Source organism: Prionailurus viverrinus, chromosome C1 (genome assembly GCF_022837055.1).
Source record: "Prionailurus viverrinus isolate Anna chromosome C1, UM_Priviv_1.0, whole genome shotgun sequence".
Lineage (NCBI taxonomy): Eukaryota > Metazoa > Chordata > Mammalia > Carnivora > Felidae > Prionailurus > Prionailurus viverrinus.
In genome coordinates, this window is record NC_062568.1 from 19,128,128 (window position 1) to 19,150,545 (window position 22,418).

The window sequence follows — 22,418 nt, forward strand, 5'->3', positions numbered from 1 at the left end:
GGGGTCCCTGGGTAGCTCAGTCAGTTGGGCATCCGACTTCAGCTCAGGTCATGATCTCAGGTTTGTGAGTTGGAGCCCCGCATCAGGCTCTGTGCTGACAGCTCAGAGCCTGGAGCCTGCTTTGGATTTTTTTTTCCCTCTCTCTTTGCTCCTCCCCAACTCACCCTCTGTCTCTCCCTCTCTCTCAAAAATAAATAAATATTTTTTAAAAATTGCATACAATTTCAGGTGTGTTTTTAGACACTTTGAAACCATCCATGAACTCTCTCAGAAGCTCTGCTATAAATTCATGTAATTGGGATCCTGAGAGGAGAAGGCGGAGCCTGACATGAGAGAGCCCACTGAATATTATTTCAATTACAATTCTTCCATATAAGTGCCAAAGAAATGATGCTAAAGGATCAGAAATGGGATCAGTTTGAGATTCATAAGGCAGGAAACAAAGGGAATAGCCAAAAGCCACACTCGAATTATTTGTAAAGGGGTGTGACATGTGGTACATTCTGGAGATGATAAAAAATGCAAGAGATTGTTTTTGAGAAGACAGATTTTCAAAGCAGTTTTTACTCTGTCAGTAATTTGGTGTCCAATGTCGATATTAGTAATACATCACTGAATAAAGTGAAAAGAGAAGGTTTTTTGATCACAAAAAAAAAAGGCATTTAAAGCCTTCTGAATCCATGAATCATTGAAACCTTTCAGAAGAGGGAGAAATAATTAGTAGAGCAGTAATACAATCTCAGTCTTATCGAAGCTTCCCTTTGTTTAACGTTGCTATGTCTTGCTATTTGAAGGACCATTGGATTTATTTAAGACACAAATACCACTAATTCAAAACTTATTCCACTACTGTCTCCACAGATAGTAAGGACCCACAGATCTCATCATTACACATTCAAATTTCAAAGACTAATCAGGCAAAAAAAAAAAAAAAACCACAAGTTACCACTAGCTTTTAAAATATCACTCATAAGTCAAAACTTACATCGTCATATAGATTCTGTACCAACAGTGTAATTTTGTTTTCATTAGAATAGTAGAATTCTCATGTTTTAAACTTATCAAATTTGATTACTTTTAGTTTAGAAGCTTGAGGTGAATTTAAAGTGTGAAAATTTATAGAAATGTATCAAAGTTCCTGATTTTAATCAAAGTATATGCTGATCTTCCATATAGAAATGACACTTAAACCAAGCTTTATAGGTTGTCATGACAACATGACTAGTATTCCTTGAGGAAGGATTCGAGCTCAATCATATTTTCAGTTGTCCTGGCAACATGACAATCTGAATTCATGAATGAGATGTCACTTACTTTGCCAGTTAAACTGGTTTTAAGTTGATTGGAATTCTACTGGTTAAGATGATTGGACTTATCTCTCTCTATATGAATCAGAAAAATGATTGCTGTCTTGAAAATAGACCCAAAAGAAATAACAGAGGCTGAGAAGAGAGATGGATACATATCAAAGTAGGAAAGGAGATGTGAGGATGAGATTGTACTTCACCTTGTGAGGAATGAGAGGAAGGGAAAAGGAGCAAAAAAATCCAATAAAGTAAATATGGAAAAGGGAGATGGCATTAAAAAGTGAAAGAATTTCACTGTACCATTACCAGGTGGGAAAGGTTGAATATGGGAACAGAGAAGAGTTACCATAGAAACATAGGGCACCTTGATGGAACAAACAGGAGTGCCCTATATTATGTTGTAACTCTGTTGTTGTTATTGTCATTATTATCAGGAATATCAGATGGAGTATCATTCTAGAATCATCCTAGATGCATTTACAGGTATCTGACAAAGGAGTTCTGAAGGAAACCGCTTCAAGCTAAATGGATTAGGTACAACAGAAAACTCTTTACACAATATCACTTTCATGAACAACTACAAATAAATCTCACATCAATCAGAGCAGCTGTGAATATAAATTTTAACTGTAAATGTTAGTAGTTACTGCTTATAAACTAGATATCTAGGCTGACATATGGATTGAGTGATTTTACTTTTTTCAATGAGTAATTTTACATTACTGAAGAAATAGGACAAGTTTGATAAAATGAGACAAAAGTAAATGACATAGTGTAGATTTCTGATATGTGTGCTTGTGTGTATGTCTGCATATATAGGTAAAATTATTGTCCTCACATGTCTTTATGTATATTATGCCATACTTTTATTTTTTTTTATCTTTTACTTTTTAAAAAATTTTTAAATGTTTCTTTTTGAGAGAGAAAGACAGAGTATGAGCAAAGGAGGGGCAGAGAGAGAGAGGAACACAGAATCCGAAGCAGGCTCCAGGCCCTGAGCTGTCAGCCCAGAACCCGATGTAGGGCTCAAACTCATGGACTGTGAGATCATGACCTGAGCTGAAGTTGGATGCTTAACCAACTGAGCCACCCTATGCTTTATTTTTAAATCAGGACTTCTTAACACTGATTCCATGGTCCAGACGCATTTGGGTTCAACAAAACCCCTGAAATCAACTGTCAAATATGTATGCATGTATGTATGTATGTATGTATGTATATATATTAGTATGAGCATTTTTTGGAGAGATGACCCAGAATTTTATTAGATGAATAATGACCTTCAGAACATGACCACTAAGGAAAAGTAGTAGTTAGGTTGATAAAATCATGAAGAGAAAGAAAATGAGAAAAATGGCCAGGATTTTCCACTGTGTAAAAGGCAGCCATGGGAAAAGACTCTTGGCTCTTGATAATACCTGGTACGTGAAGCTGATGGTGTGAAGTTGAGCAATCCTGGAAACTACTAGGAACAGAGAGACTAATAGAGAAGATGATTTATGGCACTTATTTAAGAAATAAGTCACCAAAGCATAGTGAAAGATATCACCAGATCATCAGTGAATAAAACAAAGATCTCTGCCTTCCTGGAGTTTACATTCTAGCAGGAAGGAAGAGAACTACAGATAGAAGTGCAGGGTGTGGAAAATTTTAGCTAAGAATTTTCAGAGTTTTCTCAGTGCTTGCTACAAAGAAGATGCTTAATTAAGGCCTGTTTCCAGGGGCTTCATGAGGTACACATTAATTTAGGAAACAATTATTTGCCCTCTAAAATATGAGCTCTATGGGGGACCTTTATGTATTTCACTAACTGCTGTATCCTGAGCACCTAAAGCAGTACCTAGAACTCAGTACACACTCAGTAATTATCTGTTCAGTGAATAAATGGATGTGCTAAGGGTCAGTGTTAGGTGTTGGGGATATAACAATCACTTAAATCCTCATAGGTAGAAGCAAAAGTGTTCACATCAACTTTGCCGTCTCTATGCCTATTGTCTAAAGTGAAAAGATCTTATTTTAAGAAAACAAAAACAAAAAAACATAAAACAAATTGTATTTGCTTTACAGCTACAAGGCAGTCCAAAAGAGGTATTTTCTCCAGTCATCTCCTAGTTAATCTGGCTAGATCTGTCAACATACATGACGATAGGTCAAAAGACATGTCCTTCAGTCACATTAGAATTTTTCCCCTTTCTGCTTGACCAACCCATCCAAATGCTGCATATCCAGACAATATCACTATGACCAGCTCTGATTCTGCTTGGTTGAACCTCAAACATGGTACCCTCAGGTATCACTGAAAGGATATTTAGAATTTGCACACTCATATGTGGGAAAAGTATGTCTCTTTTTTATAACTTGCATCCCTGATATCATAAAATCAGAATTTACCTCATCAGAACTTAGTCTATTTCAGGTATAGTAGCATGTAACACATGTTAGGATAAATAATTACTGTCTCCTGTGTCATCTCATATGTACCAGGAGTGTTACATGTGCAAATATTACTCAACCCTTAAAATACCTCTTTTTGACTTGTATTATCATTCCCATTTTACAAGAGAGACAAAAACCAAAAGTAAAAACAAACCCAAAACAAACAAGCAAAAAATAAAATAAATAAAACAAGACTACAGAGGACTCTGAAGTTTGTGTATATTATTATCCTTTGGTAGAATACCTGTAAAAGCTCTGGGATTTCATCTCATTGTTGAGCTCATTAGTATAATTCTCTTTCAAAGTCTTAACCCTCACCTCATTCCACCACTCTTTATACCCATATATGCGTTGTCCAGCATAGTGCCTTAGGTAGACAGCACAAACCCAGGCTGGATCTGAGCTGTTGCCCATGGAAACAGGCTGTAAATGAGACTGAGTTCAGTTCAGATGTCAGATCGCCCTGGAAACACCCTGGGGAGACTTTGGAATTATTCATAATTACTACAAATTGAAAGTGATGAGAAAATTGGTGCTATTTCCCTATCAATCTCTAGAAAGATTATTATGCTATCTACTTGCTACACGTTTTTTTTAATTCTTACTGTGAAAATTTGTACCATAAGCTTCAACATTAATTCTCGATCTTTGTTTTGCAACACTGCAGTATGCCTCCAGTTATTTCAAGGATCGCAGTAAAGTTCTTAATTTCCTTTCCAAACAATATTAAATGTGGTTAAATGTCAGGGATAAGCTTAGGAATCCCCCGAGCTTACACCAATGGGTTGACAAGGCATGGAGAAATACAAAGTCATAAAATGCTCACATCCAAGTTTGGGTAAATCAGATTGGCACTCCAAGAATACGGGGGTGAAAAGGCATCCGAGAATAGGGAGGCACAAAGGTGCCAGGACTAGGAAGGTGCAAAGGCACCCCAAAATAGAGACGGGGAGCAGAGCCCCAAAAATAGAGAGGGAGAGGCAAAGGCCTAAAATAGGAATGGCAGAAAGGTGCCCAATATATAGGTATATGAAATAAACAAGATTAGATATTCAGGGTGGAAGCATTCCCAATTCAGTACTATAGCAGAAAAGCTGCTTTTACAGGAGGATAGGACTCGATTAGGTAAATTGGTGAATTGGACTATGGACCTCTGCACTGCAGTCAAAGCAGCCCAGGGTGGAGATGGTTAACAAAAGAAAAGGTGCCTTGTCAACCCTGAGGTTATTTCCCCTGTCTCATCCCCTAGACTAGCTAAGGTAAACAGAGGTGCTGCCTTGTATCCGCTATAAACAACCTTCCTCCCGACTGCTCGCACCTGGAGTTTGTTTTGTATTAACCCAAACTCCTAACCACAAATATCCTCAAGACCCCCTTTCCCTCATGTCCACAAGTTAATTGTTCACAGATTCATTGTCCCGTTGTGCATGTCCATCACCATCTTTGTAAGCCTTCTGATCCTAATAAAAACAGGGCAAGGACCCTTATTCGGGGCTCTTGTCTTTTCCTGGACATTAGCCATCTCTCGCCTTAATCCTGCATCTACTCTTTTGCTGGCCAAAAGAGAGCTTTAGACTTAGTCTACAACAGTTAAACTTTAACCTTGTATTATGGAAGATCTCAAACATATTCAATAATAATAGAAGAGTAATGAACCTCTATGTACCAATTGACTCAGGTTTGACAGTTATCAATAAATTTCAAATCTTTTTTCATTTATATTCTCTCCCACCCCTCTCCCATACCCACCACAGGAGGATTTTATAGCCGATTTCAGATATCATCACATGTCAGCTTGATTAAATTTTATTTAAATTGTAATGTCATAGGAGCAATTGGACAAAGAAAAAAATGGACAAGGGAAGAAAACACAGGAACAATACAAAACGAAACCCAGAAAAATGCAGTGAAACTCTTTGTTTTTATTTTGCTCCAAGGAGACAAAAGCCATATATCTTTTATTCATTTTTATAGCAATCAATCTATATTTTTGATGATGATTATGATGATGATCAATTCCCTAAAATGTGTAGCAAATAATTTCTGAGGACACTGAGGGAGATAGAATAGATTGTAGCAATCCCTAGATGGTAAGAAATTGAGAATCATAGATGAGTTTTTGCAATATAAAACACTATTTTGTTTTCTATTACTGACCAAATCAAGGGGGCATTTTCTTATAGTGTATTGGGGGAGATGTTCTTGGCAACAGAACTTTTTAGCATATGATATTCTATATTCAAGATAATCTCTATAGTATGCAAACAACTCTGACATTGAAACTTACTTATTGATAAAGGAGGTATTGCAGACTTATATGCTTTTGTATTTCTCATCAATAACTACCAATAATAGAGCTGCAACATTATTATGCTTTTAAATATCAAGTTATTGAAATATTTTTAACATGCATTTCAATGGTAATACAAATATCCTATCTGCATTACAGTTATTTTTATTTTGTAGAATGTGTCTATTCAAAAAAAATATTTCTGTTCTTAGTCATATAGATGGCACTAAAACACATATAAAATGGTTAGTAATTTAGCATATCAAAGTCAAATAAGAAGATATTCAATGTATTCATTATTATTTTTTGTAAATTCAGTTGAATCCCAATCTAAAATATTAATGTTAAATCTGGCAAATTTATGCTTCATTAACATCCAGTATTAATTGCAAGTTATGATCTAATGTGAACCAATAGCTATCAGTTCTTAAAAATGTAGTAAGAAAATTAGGCTGTACCTCAGTTAACCAATATAGAAAGTATGGTTTTTTTTACATTTTATAGGAATTTTTGTAATCCCTCAAGTTTGAATCATAGTAATTATAATAGCTTTTGTTCAAAAGTAGTGTAATTGGTATTTTACTAAGTATTTTGACTTTATAACTTATAAAACTTTTTGACTTATAAAATGGCTGGTTCTAGATATTAATACACTCAAAAATGAAAGTTTGTGTTCATCTTACAGCATTTTTATTTTAAGAGAAATAATTTCATAAATCACATGTGCACAGATAATTTCTTTAAAGGTAAATTAAGGTAGGCCAGCGGATCTCAACCTTTACTTCTTATAAGAATAACCTGGAGGGTTTATTAAAACACAGAATGTTGGGCCCAACCATACAGTTTCAGTTTCAGGAGGTCTTGGGGGACCTCAGTATCTTCTTTTCTAATAAGTTTCCAGGTATTGTTGATCCTGCTAGTCCAGAGACCACACTTTTAGAACTACTGCAAGTAGACTAATATGTGCTAAAAATGCAACGTTTAAAGTTGTAATGATTTTAGAAAGGTCTTTTTAAAATAGGTTAGTGCGTGGGAGAAGACATAAAGACAGGGGTTGTCAAAAATAAAAATAAAATAAAATAAAGACAGGGGTTGCCACTAATTCTAATACTGTCCCCAGTCACCTCACTCCCTCCATCTCCAGGACTACTATCCCCCACCCCCTTGTCTCTTCTCTTCATTACACATCTCTTCTCTTTTCAAACATCCCAAATCTCCTCTTCTCTCCCGACCCTTGCTGATGACAGTGCTTTAAATTTACCTGAACTTCATCCTCCTGCTACCATATTTACCAGCTAGTTCACCCTTGTACTCATATATTTTAACTTTCCTCTTGTTACAATGGATGCACTTTCCCTGGTCCAATCTATTGCTAACCCCACCATTTACACACTGTATCTCACTCCCACCCCCATAAGAATTTGCTCCCACAATTGTTCCTTTCAGTCTATGGATTTTCTTATCTCACTTGCATTTCCTTCATAGTTTGCTTTGCTAGATTCCCCTCCTTTTTTTTTCCTTTTGTCAACCTTAAAGATCAGACTGATTCCCAGATCTTTATAACATACCAGGGCAGCTCACCTAGAGAACAGAAGCATTTTTCCATTGGATCCCCTCCCAATTAGTCAAGGGCTGCCCCGTGAATCATCAACTTTTATGCACTCCAAGATGCAAGTGCATGAGGGAGGGGTGGGTTTCCTCAGGTGTCCCACAACGTGATGTCAGAGAAGGCTTTGGCTGTACAGGAAGGTAGGCAAAGGCCTTTCATCTGGGCCTGATATAAGGTCAGGTTGTACCTATGTTACAGAGCTGTCTCTGCAGCAGTGGCTAAATAGAATAAGAAGTGGAGCTAAGAATATTTGATTTAGTGTACAAGAGGACACCATTCCATGACTTTTACATACAGACACATTTGATGGCTTTAATAAGAAAATAAATTCTTCACAGTTGATCTGGAGGCTGAGGCAGGGGCATTGATGGTATCTGATACTAGCAAACAACCTGCTTCATGCCATGCCTTGGTAAACTGTAAAAGCCCATTGTTCTCTTCTGGAATCTCTAGCTAGCATCATATTAATTGTCACCCACAACTAGCAGTGAGTTAATTATTAGTCTTTATTGTACAAGTAAGACAGCTCTAATAATTCACCTTTGTGCAACCTGGGAATTAAATTCATTAAAGACCATTCTCATTGTCATGTAGGCCCTTTGAAGTTGTTCAGGGAGTTGAAGGAATCTTCACAACTATATTTTTATTTCTGTCTTAAGGTTCTTATTTAGTCAACATCCCCCAAGACTTGTAGCTCCAATTTGAAGTTCAGAGATTATGACTTGCTCTCTCCTCCACCCAGGATCATTAGTAGTGCTCACTTACTGAACCAACATGAGGTGCATAATACACTGATATGCCATCTCATGCAATTATTATATAGAACCACTTAATACATTGATTAGGAAAATGTAATGCTGGACTTTATTAACATTCAAGGGAATACAAAGGAAAATAACAATGAAATACCTTTTCCTATCCAACAGAACAGAAAATGTCATAATAAAAATCATACTACTAACTATTAGTGTTAGTGACTTTGGGGGGGGCAATAGGAACACCTAGCTATTGCTGTTAGAGTATAGATTCCAAACACTTCAGAGAGCAATTTTACAATACCTGACATAAGATGTTCATATACTTACATCCATCATTTAATAATATTTAGTATAGGGGGATATTCATATCCTTTAGCGCAGCTATTTCTCCCAGTTCTGGAGGCTGGAAAGTCCAAGATCAAGGTGCCAACAGATCCAGTGTCTGGTAAGAGCCCTCTTCTTGGTTTGGAGATGGTTGCCTTCTTGATGTATTCTCACATAGTGGAGAGAGAGGCAAGCTCTTTGATCTCTTCTTATAAAGGCACTAATCCTCCCATGACAGCTCCACCATCATGACTTAATCTAAATCTAATTGCTTCTCAAAGGTTATACCTCTAAAAACTATCGTATTGGATATTAGGACTTCAACATATGAAACTGGAAGGATATAAACATTCAGTTCATACATTCCTTATAAACATTTCAATAAGATCTCTATGTATATTTCAAAACAAAATAATAGTTACAAAAGGACACATATGATATATAATTTTATCATATTCACAAACCTCTAAAATAATAAGGTTCATTGTGGAAGCATTTCTAAGTAGTAAATGAACAAAAAAATATATATAAGTATAATGAATAACAACTTTGGGATAGAGGAGACTGTATTTGGGTATGGAAACAGAGAGAAAAAAAAGATGGCCATACTGGTAAGAATTTAGTTTTAGATGGAGAAAAAAGTAAAGGGATAAAGTGGTGTGTGTTGTAGGGAGCAGCAGAAAGAAAGAGAAGGATAATGAGTGGGAGAAGAGGAGCACAAAAGATCGTGCTAATCCTGATGGTGGATACTTAAGTGATTTTCTGTTATTTTGATATGTTGATTTTTTCATAATAAAAATATTTTATAAAGCCATAATGCTAGGTTTACCTTTGTAAAATGGAAAAGGCTTCCTTTGTAGCTAGCTGGCCACTTCATTGTTGCAAAGATGCAGACCCTGATGGTTGCCAGAGGGAAAGTGCATGGGCAAAATGGATGAAGGGAGGTGAGAGATCCAGACTTTCAGTTATGGAATCAATAAAGTCACTAGAATGAAAGGCACAGCTTAAGGAATACAGTCAATGATATCGTGATAGTGATGTAATGCAGCAGATGTTAACTATACTTGGAGTGAACATAGCATAAATATATAAACTTGTCATACCACGCATTGTACACCTGAAACTAAATGTAACATTTTGTGTCAACTACACTCAATAGAAAAAGAAAAAAAAAGCCTTCAGGTGAACATCACTGCAACACTGTATATAAGGTATCAGGGGCTTTAATTCTTTTATCTTATATGGGTGTTTATTCTCAGTGTTCCCTTTCAAAGTTCAGAATAAGTTTCTGCTATTTTGCTGTCAGATATTACCACAGTGAGTGAGAATCACAGTTGGGGATCTACTTCATTTTTTTAAGGTGCTATAATACATCTCTCTGCTTCATAGTTTTTCTTTAGGCCTGAAAGGACATAATGATTACAGCACACCTTTCTTGGCTACAATTATATCATACTCATACTCTCTGATGAGACTTAATGCACTGTGACTGGGTACACAGAACTCTGTACTCAAAGGATTACTTAGTCTCATCTGTTATGTGCAGAACATTCATCCAATTTTTGGAAGAACATCTAATTTCAATGTTACTTTTGAGGGGGGGGTGTGGTGAGTTGCCTCACTGTCATTCCAGTGTACTTATTTATTTCACCCAACTTGAGAATGTTTACATAAATCTTTATATTACTAATCATAATTAGAAAAATCATATGCAATTTTCATTCATTAGTTTCAGAATCACTCCCCACCTGCTAAGAAAGTCTAGATGTCAAAGTTATCTTTCAAAACATGAAATATGAGAAAAGACAAGAAAGACAAGGGAGGGAAACAAACTACCATTGTCAGGGTCCAGTAACCACAGAAAAAGATAATTTTGTTAGATAACAGAAAACAATGATCTTTTAGTTTGGCTGAGAAATTCTAACCATCAGAATAAAAGGGGGAGGGAGGAAGATAAGTAACCCATTTGAAATGATTATCTACATCAAGAATGCAGACAAAGATAATATTTTATTATTTATTTATTTATTTAATATAATATAATTTATTGTCAAATTGGCTAACATACAGTGTATACAGTGTGCTCTTGGCTTTGGGGGTAGATTCCCGTGATTCATCGCTTACATACAACACCCAGTGCTCATCCCAACAAGTGCCCTTCTCAGTACCCATCACCCATTTTCCCCTCTCTCCAACCACCACCCCCCCAACCCTCACCTTGTTCTCTGTGTTTAAGACTCTCTTATAGAGTTTAGTTCAGTGTTGAAAGGAACTTTCTCCAGGAAGTCAACCAACGTGTAAAATTTTGATTTCAATCTCCAGCAGCATGGGGCATAAACACACACACGTGCGCGCGCACACACACACACACACACACACACACACAGTGACCAGCCAACAGTGGTCATTAGGGGACAAAAAGCAATGATCATGTTTGTATTTCTCTGGACAAAGTAACTCATTTTGGGTTTTTTTTCCTTTTGTTTGCTTATTTCTCCTGAGAGCTTTACTAGGCACTCAAGGGAAAGACTTTATGACCATGTTTACTCCGTGTTTAGTCTGAATTTCCAACCTTCTCAAGGCCTTTTCTTATTTTCTGGCACAGAATTCAAGTTACCTTTCAATTCCGTGGGAAGTGATCCAAGTTCACTTCAACTACACAGGAATTTCTAATCCATTGCTCAATCTTCTTTTCACCATCCGTCCTGTACCATCCTATCCCCATTTCATTGCTTCACATTCTATGATCAGTCATTGTAATCACACTCACCTTCCTTGCTTCTCTCTCATGAAGTTCTTGTCTGAAACCCCAAAACTAATTAAACCTGTCTTTCCACTTGTTCTCCCCCTGCATTGGAGCAGCTCTGTGTGCCAGAGAACAATCCGTGGCTACACGGACTGGTCACAGTTTAAAATGATCACAAATATGAGGCAGGTCCTCAGCATGGTCCAGCAAACTTCCTGCTTCCCTCGGGCCAATGCAGTTCCTCAGAGAGTTATTTTACACCTTCTCTTTGGTCCTCAAACTTTCAACATTCTTTCTTTCCTCCTCACTGTCAGCTCATGTTGCTTTTATTTTTCCAACTGATAAAATATAGCAATGAAAAATAAGCTCCTTATTTTCCCACTTCCATATCCAGCCCAACTGCAGCTCCTTATACTTTGCCTTCTTTTTGTAAGATCTTCTTTGGCAACCCTATCAAAAGCTCACTTTGACCCCATCATTCTGTCACCTTGTTTTGTTTTCCTTCATAGTCATTATCATCAATTGGCATAGTGTATATTTACAATGCAAACTCCATGAAGTCATGTACTTTATCTATGTTCTTTAACAGCTTCTGAAGCATACAGTAGATGCTCAATAATATTTATTAAATAAAGAATGATATGCTCTATTAAGTCCATGGAATATCTATCCCAATTTGATTCTTACTGACTCAAGGAGAAGGGTGTAGTGTGAGAATTAGGAAGTTCTCTTTTGCAACATGAGTCAGAACTTTGTTGATTCAAAATGTTCCACTGGTTCTTACTTAATGAATTTATTTTCCCCCTCAGAGGCCAGTTCCTTTTTACTTTATTCCCACCCTTGCCACAATATTCTGATGTTATACTTGATACATTATCTCTTGTTATGTAAGTACCTCACTCCATACATACATGCATAATTTCATGGTTGCTCAACAAGCTGGACAACATTTTTGGTGTTGATTTTGTCTTTGATGATTATATGAATGAAGCACATTATTTAAATGTTAACATAATAAAGGGAACACCCTTATGTTAAAAGTCATTTCAGGCAATGATGACTTATATCTTATTTATTAATTAAGTGCGATGAATGTTAATCAAGAGGATTTCTCCATTTTTCTGATAATGGATTTTTCTGATAACTGAACAGAAATATGCCAAACAGAACATGAAACATTTCAGTCCATGATTATGGTTCTAAAGAGGTGTCTCATCCTTAATGGGGCAAAGAGGATAGAAGATAAAAGGCATTCATGCTGCATAGCATTCTTAAATTGTTCTTTTCCCACCTGCTTACTGTTTTCTTTCATTTGTGTATCCAGCCAGGATCCAAACTTTAGTGCTAAGTCATCCATCACAGGATAAATTACTTAATCTGGACAAGTCCTTAAAGTCTTGGAAAATACCTTGGCATATAAAAGCAGATTCTCAGCAAATACCTAGGGAGTGTACTAAATACTCAAAAGTCAAATAGTAGCCAGATGCTACTATAGGCTACTGAAATATCAAAGGCAATAGTGTGCTACAAGCAAATGCCAGAGATGTCTCTGATATCATCCTGTTGCTGCACATAATTTGGGTGTCATTAAGACTCATTGCCATAGGAAAGCAAAATAAATATGTAACTCAAAAATACTAACTAGTTTGGAAAAAAATACACTTTAGTGTTTTTGGTTAAATTTTCTTCAAAACAAATTAAGAGCTAGGTTTTAGAACATTAGCCTCTTTTGGAAGTGCTGTCATTTCTTTTTTTCAGTATAGCTGAGCTTGGCATCTTCCAACAGAGCTCTCCAAATGGGGTTCTGTCAATTTGGCTTCCAGTCCCTCTTCTGCCTCTCAAGGCAGCAGGACAGGACATAGGCTGTCCAGAGTCTTTGGACCAGTGATCTTTGGCCATGGAATAGCCTCCTCCATTTACCCAAGAGTGCCATACAAAATGATCTCTCTCCATGTCTTCTGTGATATTAAAAAAGTTGGGAAACACTAGACTAGATTGGCTAATATATTTATTCAGAAACATGTTTTGAATGCCTTATGTGGGAATTGTAGAATACATCCAGGGTACATAGAGGTGAATAAAATGTACACCTGGATGGCCATTTTTTAAATTCTATCATGTATTTCTATTACTTCAAAACAATCAATTTTGGACAAGAAGATAAGTATAGCAAAGGAGAGAGTACAGATGACTGAGGAAGTATGGAAACTACAAAACATTGGGGCTCATGAAAAAAAAATCGTGGGGTTCTTGCTGTAACTATTTATAATTATTTATCTCTTGAGGACACATTTCTAGTTTTGCCTTCCTTTTCTTGGCGGTCTTTCAAGTTGTTTCGTCACATTGTTTTCATAAGGATTTTAAGTTAAAATGTTATTTATATAAGAAGGAAAATTATGTGATTTTTAATTATTAAACATAATCATAAATTAATTCAAATATAGAATGGCTCAATCCCATAATAGATTAAATATCACAAATAGATTAAATATCACAAAATGTTTCTTAAGGCAATCACAAATAAATGAATGCGGTTATGCCCTAAATGTTAAGATGATCCTTACCATCTCCACAAAAACAGAAAACTCTAGCCATGTGGCACATCCTCAGAGCCTCTATGTAACTGACTTAGCTATTCTTAGTACCGTATGACTCTCTCTAAAAGAGAGTTTGTTTATTGATGTGATGCTTGGCAATGAGAGCAGATACACAAGAATGGTAAAATTTGGCAATAGATAGCAGAGTCTTAAATGAAAATGTGGCCACTCTGCATGAACACAAGCTATTTACAGATAACTAAACGAGCACACATGTTTATATTTTATGCACATCCATCAAAAATATCAAAAACAGCTTAAGGTTTTTTTCTTTACAAAGTAACACCTTTTAACAATCAAAAATAGGCTCTAAATATGTACATTTTACTTAAAAATAGTGAAATTATGATTCTGAGCATGGATTTCTTTTAAGCACACTTTCGGGAGGTAAGGTATTCTATTATACTATGGTTAGTTACAACATTCTCAAAAATAGTTTTTGAGATTTTGCTATAAAATTCTTCACATATTTTGATCCACTACTAAATGGTAATAATGTCAGACTTATACAGGCATCACCTGCTTAACGTCAGTGACGCATTCATGAAAATCTGATACTCTGTACAATATACTAGCTGGTAGACTTATTTCTCTTTTTATAAATATGTAAAATATTTTTTTAATTCTTTATCATTTATTTATTTTTGAGAGAGGGAGACAGAATGTAAGCAGGGGGTGGGGCAGAGAGAGAGGGAGACACAGAATCTGAAGCAGGCTCCAGGCTCTGAGCTGTCAGCACAGAGCCCGATGCAGGGCTCAAACTCATGAGCCTTGAGATCATGACCTGAGCCAAAGTCAGACGCTTAACCGACTCAGCCACCCAAGCGCCCCATAAATATGTAAAATATTATAATGTGTTACTTGTCCACTCAAAGCCCTCAATCAATTTCCTAAAAAGTAAATAAGACAAAGTAAACTGTGTAAGGAACACAGAATCACATTAGGAAGTAAAATAATTAAACTGTCAATTATCGATCACCAATCACTATCTTGATTCTTATGCAGTTGTCTATGTGAGTGAAAACATACTATATATTCACTTTGCTGACATTTATCTGTTTTCAAAACTTCTACGTGTGATTCTGATGGTCTAACAATTGTATTTAGAAGGTAATGCAAGATTTTCCCCATGTATTATTTTATTAAAAATGTAGTGAGTGATATTTCTTTGTGAACATCAGCCAAATGTATTATTTTGGGAAATATCCCCATTCCATGAAACTTGGGCCCTGGTAAACAAAATGAGTTCAACAAAGAAATGTTAACTGGAAGATATTCTGAGAATGTGCCTATATTCCTTCATGTACTTTTTTCATAGATTCTAGCAATTAACCTTTATTTCCCCACTTTCACAGATAGTATAATTGAGGTTCCCAGAGCTTGAGTGTCTTGCAAAAAGTCTTTCATACGCTAAAAGTGCCCATAAGCATTTTTATTGAATTTTACAAAAATTCATTATTTAGATAATGTGTTGATATTTTAAAGAAACTAGAGCCAGCTAAACTATTCTCTTTTATAAAGAATCTTCTTTCTCCAAAGTCTTTTCTAGTATATCATCTCCTGTGAATACTGAATAAATATTTGCTGACTACTATGTGCCTAAACCCTCTGATCCGTTTACTTCAAAGAGTGAAAAGGTGGTAACTCTGGTTTGCCCAGATTAAGAGAAAGAACCGTAACTTGCCCTCTAGATATAGTATTGTCTTTCCTATATCTAAATTATATCTAGTGCATTATATTAAGTCCATGTAATTTACATATTTACATTCAATTTTCTTTCTTTTAAAAGTGTCCACAGGCACCTGGGTAGCTCAGTCAGTTCAGTGTCCAGCTGTTGATTTCGGCTCAGGTTGTGGGATCAAGCCCTGAGTTGGGCTCCACGCAGAGTGGAGATTGCTTAAGATTCTCTTACTCTACCTCTGCCCCTCCCTCCTCTCTAAAATAAAAATAAAAATAAATGAAAATAAAATAAAATAAGTGTCCATATAAATAGTTTACATTCTCAAGAATTTTTTTCTTTTCTTTTTGTACCCCATATCTTTGTATTATTATCACAAAAATATCTTACACTGCAACAAGTGAAGGTTTTTTTTTTCAGTTATTTAGTGTGCAATTCAATAATTTCCATCAAAATAGTTACTTGGAAAGCCATTGCATCCAGCATTATCTATCTGAACCAAAGGCATAATTCTATTACTCTATTTTTAGAAACTCAATTTCCTAGATTTGTGTTGAAAACCATGATTACACAGTGGAAGGCCAATGTAAGCCTTCTAATTAGTACCATTTTTTTTTATCAGAAAACAGGGAAAAATTGTCTTAGATTAGCAATATTGTTGATGACTTTAATCACATTTCTCCTTCTAAGTACCTGAATACTCAAAACTAATGGCTGATTTATAGTGACCTGCTGGCAACTAACCACATAAGTGTTTATTACAATAGTGTTCCTGCATTCTCTAAAAATGCAAGTGTTCAAATTGGTTTTAAGTTTAACCATTACTTTCCATACATAAGGCTTGGAAGTTCTTGAAGGTGTTTTTAATATGCCAATTTGTGGGGAAATGTAATGTTTTTCCCTTTGCTAAAATTTCTGAATTTTTTACTTTTTTAGATGGCCCTAAAATGCAATCCTATCCATCCTTACACAGAGAAGAGAGGTTTTAGTGACCATTTTCATGCTTTATCAATACCAAACTCTCATTAAGAACTTCTAGTTGATTTCTAAGTTCAGAAACAGCTTCAGTTTAGACATTATTTTTTTTTTCCTCCAGGAAGTTTCACTGGGCGCTTTTCTATAAGGGTCCAAGTGTCCATACTTTTTTCCCTTTTATATTTTCTCAGAAGAAGACATCTATTGTTTGATTCCTTGCCTTACGTTCTTTGACTTTCAGTTCTGTGTATGTGTCTGATCCCGCTTTCAATATTAAGTATTGCTAAATGAATATATCAGCTGTGTGGTCTGATGGCCAGATGAAATTCTTTATAGTCATTTTTCCTTAGGCTTTAAGCATATAAATAATCTTTACTCTTTTAAATGGAAAGTTTCATTAAAATTAATAGGTTTAATTTACAGAAAATTATTTAAATTGTTTAGTTAAGAATTTTGACAGTCACAATGAATCAGTGCATAGAAACTCTGTATTAATACAATTAATGCTTTGACCTTTATTTTCCTCTATTCAGTTGCGTAAATATTTTTGAGCACTTACATTGTGCTAGAAATTATAGGAGATAAAAAATGAAACATATTAGCTGTCCTGTGGTTGTTGACTTCTTTACAAACCTCAAAGCACACTATTCCTTCTTTCATGGGATCCATTAGAATACTCTTCATGTGTTTGTAGTCCCCCCTTGTGGGAGGAGTATACATCTCTACCCCACTGACATCAGGTTTGCCAAATTGCCTGGCTATAACTAATGATGTGTAAGTGAAAATGATATGTACCAATTCTGAGCAGGAGCTTTAAGAGCCACTTTTCCCTCTTCTAGGAGGGATCAGGGCTACTCTTTCCCCTGGGATCCCAGAATAGAAACGATATGGAACCTAGCTGAAGCCCCCTCTGATGAACATGTGGTCTGAACAAGCACTGATCTTTTTTGTTTGGAAGCCATTGAAAAATTGAGATGGTTTATTATGACAGCACGATTTAGCCTAAACTGTCTGATACATTTATCTAATCCCTTCCATTCCTTCCATTTATTTATGTATTATTTAACTAATCCCTTCCATTCCTTCCATTTATTTATCTATTATTTACGCATATGTTTTTAGCAAGGATTTAAGGTGATTTAAAAGACACATAAAATCAATAAAGGAGACTGGATTAAAATTAGGGTGAATCAATGAAAACAAAGATGGATGCAAAAGAATGGAATGAAAGATGAAGCAAAAAAAAAAATACACATCTACCAGAGTAGGCCATAAAATGCCTCTAAGTTTTCCAAAATCTGAATTAAAAAAAAGGCGGGAGGGGGGGCTTTGATTAATTCTGCAGGTTCTGGGTTGGTATTATTGATATTAGGATTTTTTTGTCAGGATATTTTTCTCCAGAAGTTTTTATAAGGTAAGTAACAACATGCATTCTGAGGCTAATTAAAAAAAGTTAACTACATCATATTGAAGCACATTGTTTAGGGAAAATGCAGTGTGCCACTCATTTGAAACACACCATATGTTATACCATATTATTTTCTAAATTATGAATCCTGTTTCTCTAAAATCATTAAGAATACTTTAGAGCAGGAAGTGAGGGTTGAGGCGGGAATTCACATCTTATGAATCCAAAAACCTTTTACAGAGCTTTGGATGCAGAAGTATTTAGTATTGATTTGTTGATAATGAGAATATTAAAAGTAGAGAAATGAAAAAAAAATCTATTCATGATACATGAAAAAATCTATTCATGATCACATATCATTCTATCACATAGATACATCTTAATTTATTTTCGGAATTTGCTTTTGTTGAATTTTCAGGTTTTCTCTAGCTTTTGTTATTGCATGTATTACAGTGATGAGTTATCTTTGGTAAATTGTCAGCATGTTTTATTCCTTTCTTAAAGTAGATCCCTGAAAGTAAAATTATTAAGTCAAAAGGAGATACCTTATTAAATGTTACTGCTTATATTTTGAAACTTCATTCTTGAAAAGATGAGGCAATTTATTTGTTCCAATAGTGTTAAGGGTACTACTTTCATCATACCAATACTGTCACATCTATGCATTCAATAGCATTATTCTTAAAATATGTATTAATTTGTAGGTGAAAGAATATCTTGTTTTAACTCTGATTTCCTTGATTAGAAAGGTTAAACCTTTAAAAATGATTCATTTGTCATTTCTGTGTTATTTACACTAAAGCATTGGTATTTTCTTATAAATTAATATGGATTCAATATTTTTTCAGGTTTGTTACAAATATCTTTACCCCTATCTGTTTAACTTTTCTTTTTCTCAAACTGTTAATGGCTTTTTTAAGACATCCAACCGATTCTTTTTCTTTCTCTTAACCACACCAGCTTTTAATGGCAATTAATTATTGTGACTTCTAAAATAAATGAAAAAAAAAAAGACCCCAAACACCTGTTTCTCTCCGCACTTAAATCAGTGACCAGATCTGCAGAAGCATCATTTCACTCAGAGAGAAATGAGTGACCACTGGTCAGCTAATCTAGGAAAAGGAGCCAATAGTCTCATTGTAACTTGATGAGATGATCCTATGTGCTCTGGTGGTATGACAGGACCACTGTTGGCGCAAAACAAACAATCTTGCAATCAAGATCCTCATGGTCAGGGGCCTTTGTCCAGTTCAAAAGCAAAAACAAAAAACAAAAAAAACCAAAAACTTCCTTGCTGCCATTAGTAAACTGCAGTCACAAATGAGTCAAATTGGATTATTTACTGATTTTGATTTTGTCAAGCTTTTATTTCATTATTGAGGGTTATTCATAGTAAAAATAAACATCATTAGGTTTGTGGATCACTTGTTATTTTAATCTACATGAAACTATACAAGCCTGGCATATATTAGAGTCGGTAACAGTGAATATATTCTAATAGTAATTATTACAACCATCATTTATTGAGGGTTTACTATGTGCCAGTCGCTATTCTAAAAACTTTACACTTAACAGACACTCTAAATCAATGAGATAGTTGCTATTATTATCCTGAAAATGATGCATGGAAAGCTCAGGTAAACTTGTCTAAAGTCACACAGTGAGTAACTGGTGGCTCCAGGTTACTCTTTTAGGCAACTCAACTGTAGAGCTTCCCGTCATATTACCTACATTACTTAATTACATTAGAAAAATAAGTGTAAAACTGAATATCTATATTCTCTCATAAGATAAAATCTAAATAATTATATTTACAGTTTGATGTTTATATTTTAACTTTTTCATTAGTGAGAATATAATAACAAAGAGGTTTTAAAACTGATCAATCATCTCAACATTCCCATCTAAGTTCCATTTAATTATTTATATAGAAATAAACATTACTTTCTTGCTGTTTTGTGTCAATCTTTTGGCCAAATTAATAGCTTTCATGTATTTCTTGAAAAACAGAATTGTTTTCCTTAATTATCATTATCATGATGGAAATGTGCAGATAATTAATAAGGCTTCTGTGGTAACAAATATGAGACTGAAACCACCACCATCCTGGGGAAACCACAACCATCCTCATTCAGCCATTCAGAATGAAATTATAATTTTAATGAGCCTTAAAATTATCCATTTGGCTGTAAAGGAAATAAACCATATCTCACTTGGTATTCCTTTATGGCTGATCAATTCAGTATTGTGTAGGCAAGAAAGAACACATCATTTGTCTTTGGTATGTAGACAGATGCATGTAGATTTCTGAGAGAATCTCAGTAAATTTTAGCTGTTCAAAAGTATCAGTAAAACTGAGAAGAGAATATTTTCTGATGTGTAGCTTTTGATCTTTTAGTGACACTTTTAATCTTTGTTAACAAAATACACAACATATACACACAAAACAAAAATCAACTAAACCAAAAACACAATTTCTAAAGATCTGAGATATTTTGAGGAAGAAATAGAATAAATAGTTGTAAGGGGAAAATTCCACATTGAAAATAATCTGTTTCAGAATTAATTAATAAATTATAATGCCAAATCTTATTCATACCATTGAGTCACTGTTTGGGCAAATCAAACAAACTCTTTAGGTTTTAGTTTCCTCATCTGAAAAATGAAAGCATTAGATTGAATGATCTTTAAGATCCATACTACTTTCAGATTGACCTAATGCAAGGCATTCTGTGGTTTGCAATGACTCAGTTTTATTATTCTGCTGTGGTACAGAGTATCTATATTGGCATAGCAGAAATCACACTATTTAAGTAGCAATTCATGTAGTGATATTATCAACTATTACTCTTTATTTGTCCCAAAAGTGCATGGTCTTCTAAAAATGGAAGACTACATTAAGCATTTTACTGTAAGTATGAGGTAGGGTGAGAATTAGCAAGATAAATATATATAAAGAGCCTAGCACTGTCTATGACTTAGGTGTCCACTAAAGGATACCTAATATTATCTTTAATAAGGATGACATAGAGTGCTAAGGAAACTTTCTGGTTATTCTTCCATCTCTGAAAAGAACACATGAATCATTTCTTTCCAAGTTAACTATCTGATATGTTCAAATAGTTGAATGTGCTCCTTAGAATGTTCTGAAAAAAAAAAAAAGGATAACGATGATGCTTATTTCTTCTATATACTTCCTTTGCCATACTTTCCTTCAAATAACCCATTCATTAGATGTTCCTAAGTAACATTTGTGTAGGTCAGAAAAAAAAAATCCCAATATGGTATTCAAACTCCAAGTTTTATTGGATTTGTTTGAATGTTCAATGTGTTTAGTATGTTTATGAAACATGCACGGTCATGTGGATGTTGTGGGTACACATAGTAAACAAATTTTCTAGGTTGAATTTATGTCATAAGTTAGTACTCTAGTGCCTATATAAATTAAGCACAAAGATTATAGACAAAAAATGCCAATTAGTTCTGCTTCTTATTTCATTCTTCTGAGAACAGTTGTTAAAAATGATTTCACAGTTTTAAAACTTTGAAGCTGCACATTCATTTTTTGTTCTGAGAGAAATAAATATGAGTCTCTCAGCGAGTTGACCGAGTTATATTCTTCATAGGCTACCCCGCCAGATGATCCTACTTGGTCTTTCAGGGACTTCAGGACATGGATGAATTTAAACATAGTTATAGCTTAAGAATTTCACTTACGGTGGGAGGAATAGTGTCTTACAGAGGAATGTAGTGGGTACATTCTCAAAGACCCCTGGAGTTTTTGTCACTATCTCCTCCCCTGATGTACTCCTTGCCTTTCCTTTCTGGGCTTGGGGTTGTGATTTGCTTTTAACCAAGTGTGTTGACACTTAGCAGAACATCTGTAATTCCAGTGGTGGACGAGAGCTATTTGAGCTGAGTGAGGAGTCCAGTAAAAAAGAACCCACAGAGGTCAGTTATTGCTAGGTTCAACAGCACTGATTAAAAAGTGGAAGTGGATGAATGGCTGAGGAACTAAGGACCACAACCCTATTAGAGAAAATATGTAGGGAATAATCCCAAATAAAATATACACATTTTTATTCCTTCCCCATACCCACAATCAATTTTGGTGATTGATCACTGTATTTTTTGTTTTTCATTAGAAACTTTTAAATGTTCATTCTAAATATAGCTTGGCCATGAGAAAAAAGTCAGAATCATACTCTTTGTCCCCCATAGAATGCATTCTAAGGCTAAAACTTCATTTCCCAATAGATAGAAATTTTTCTCTTTTGACTTAATCTTTTT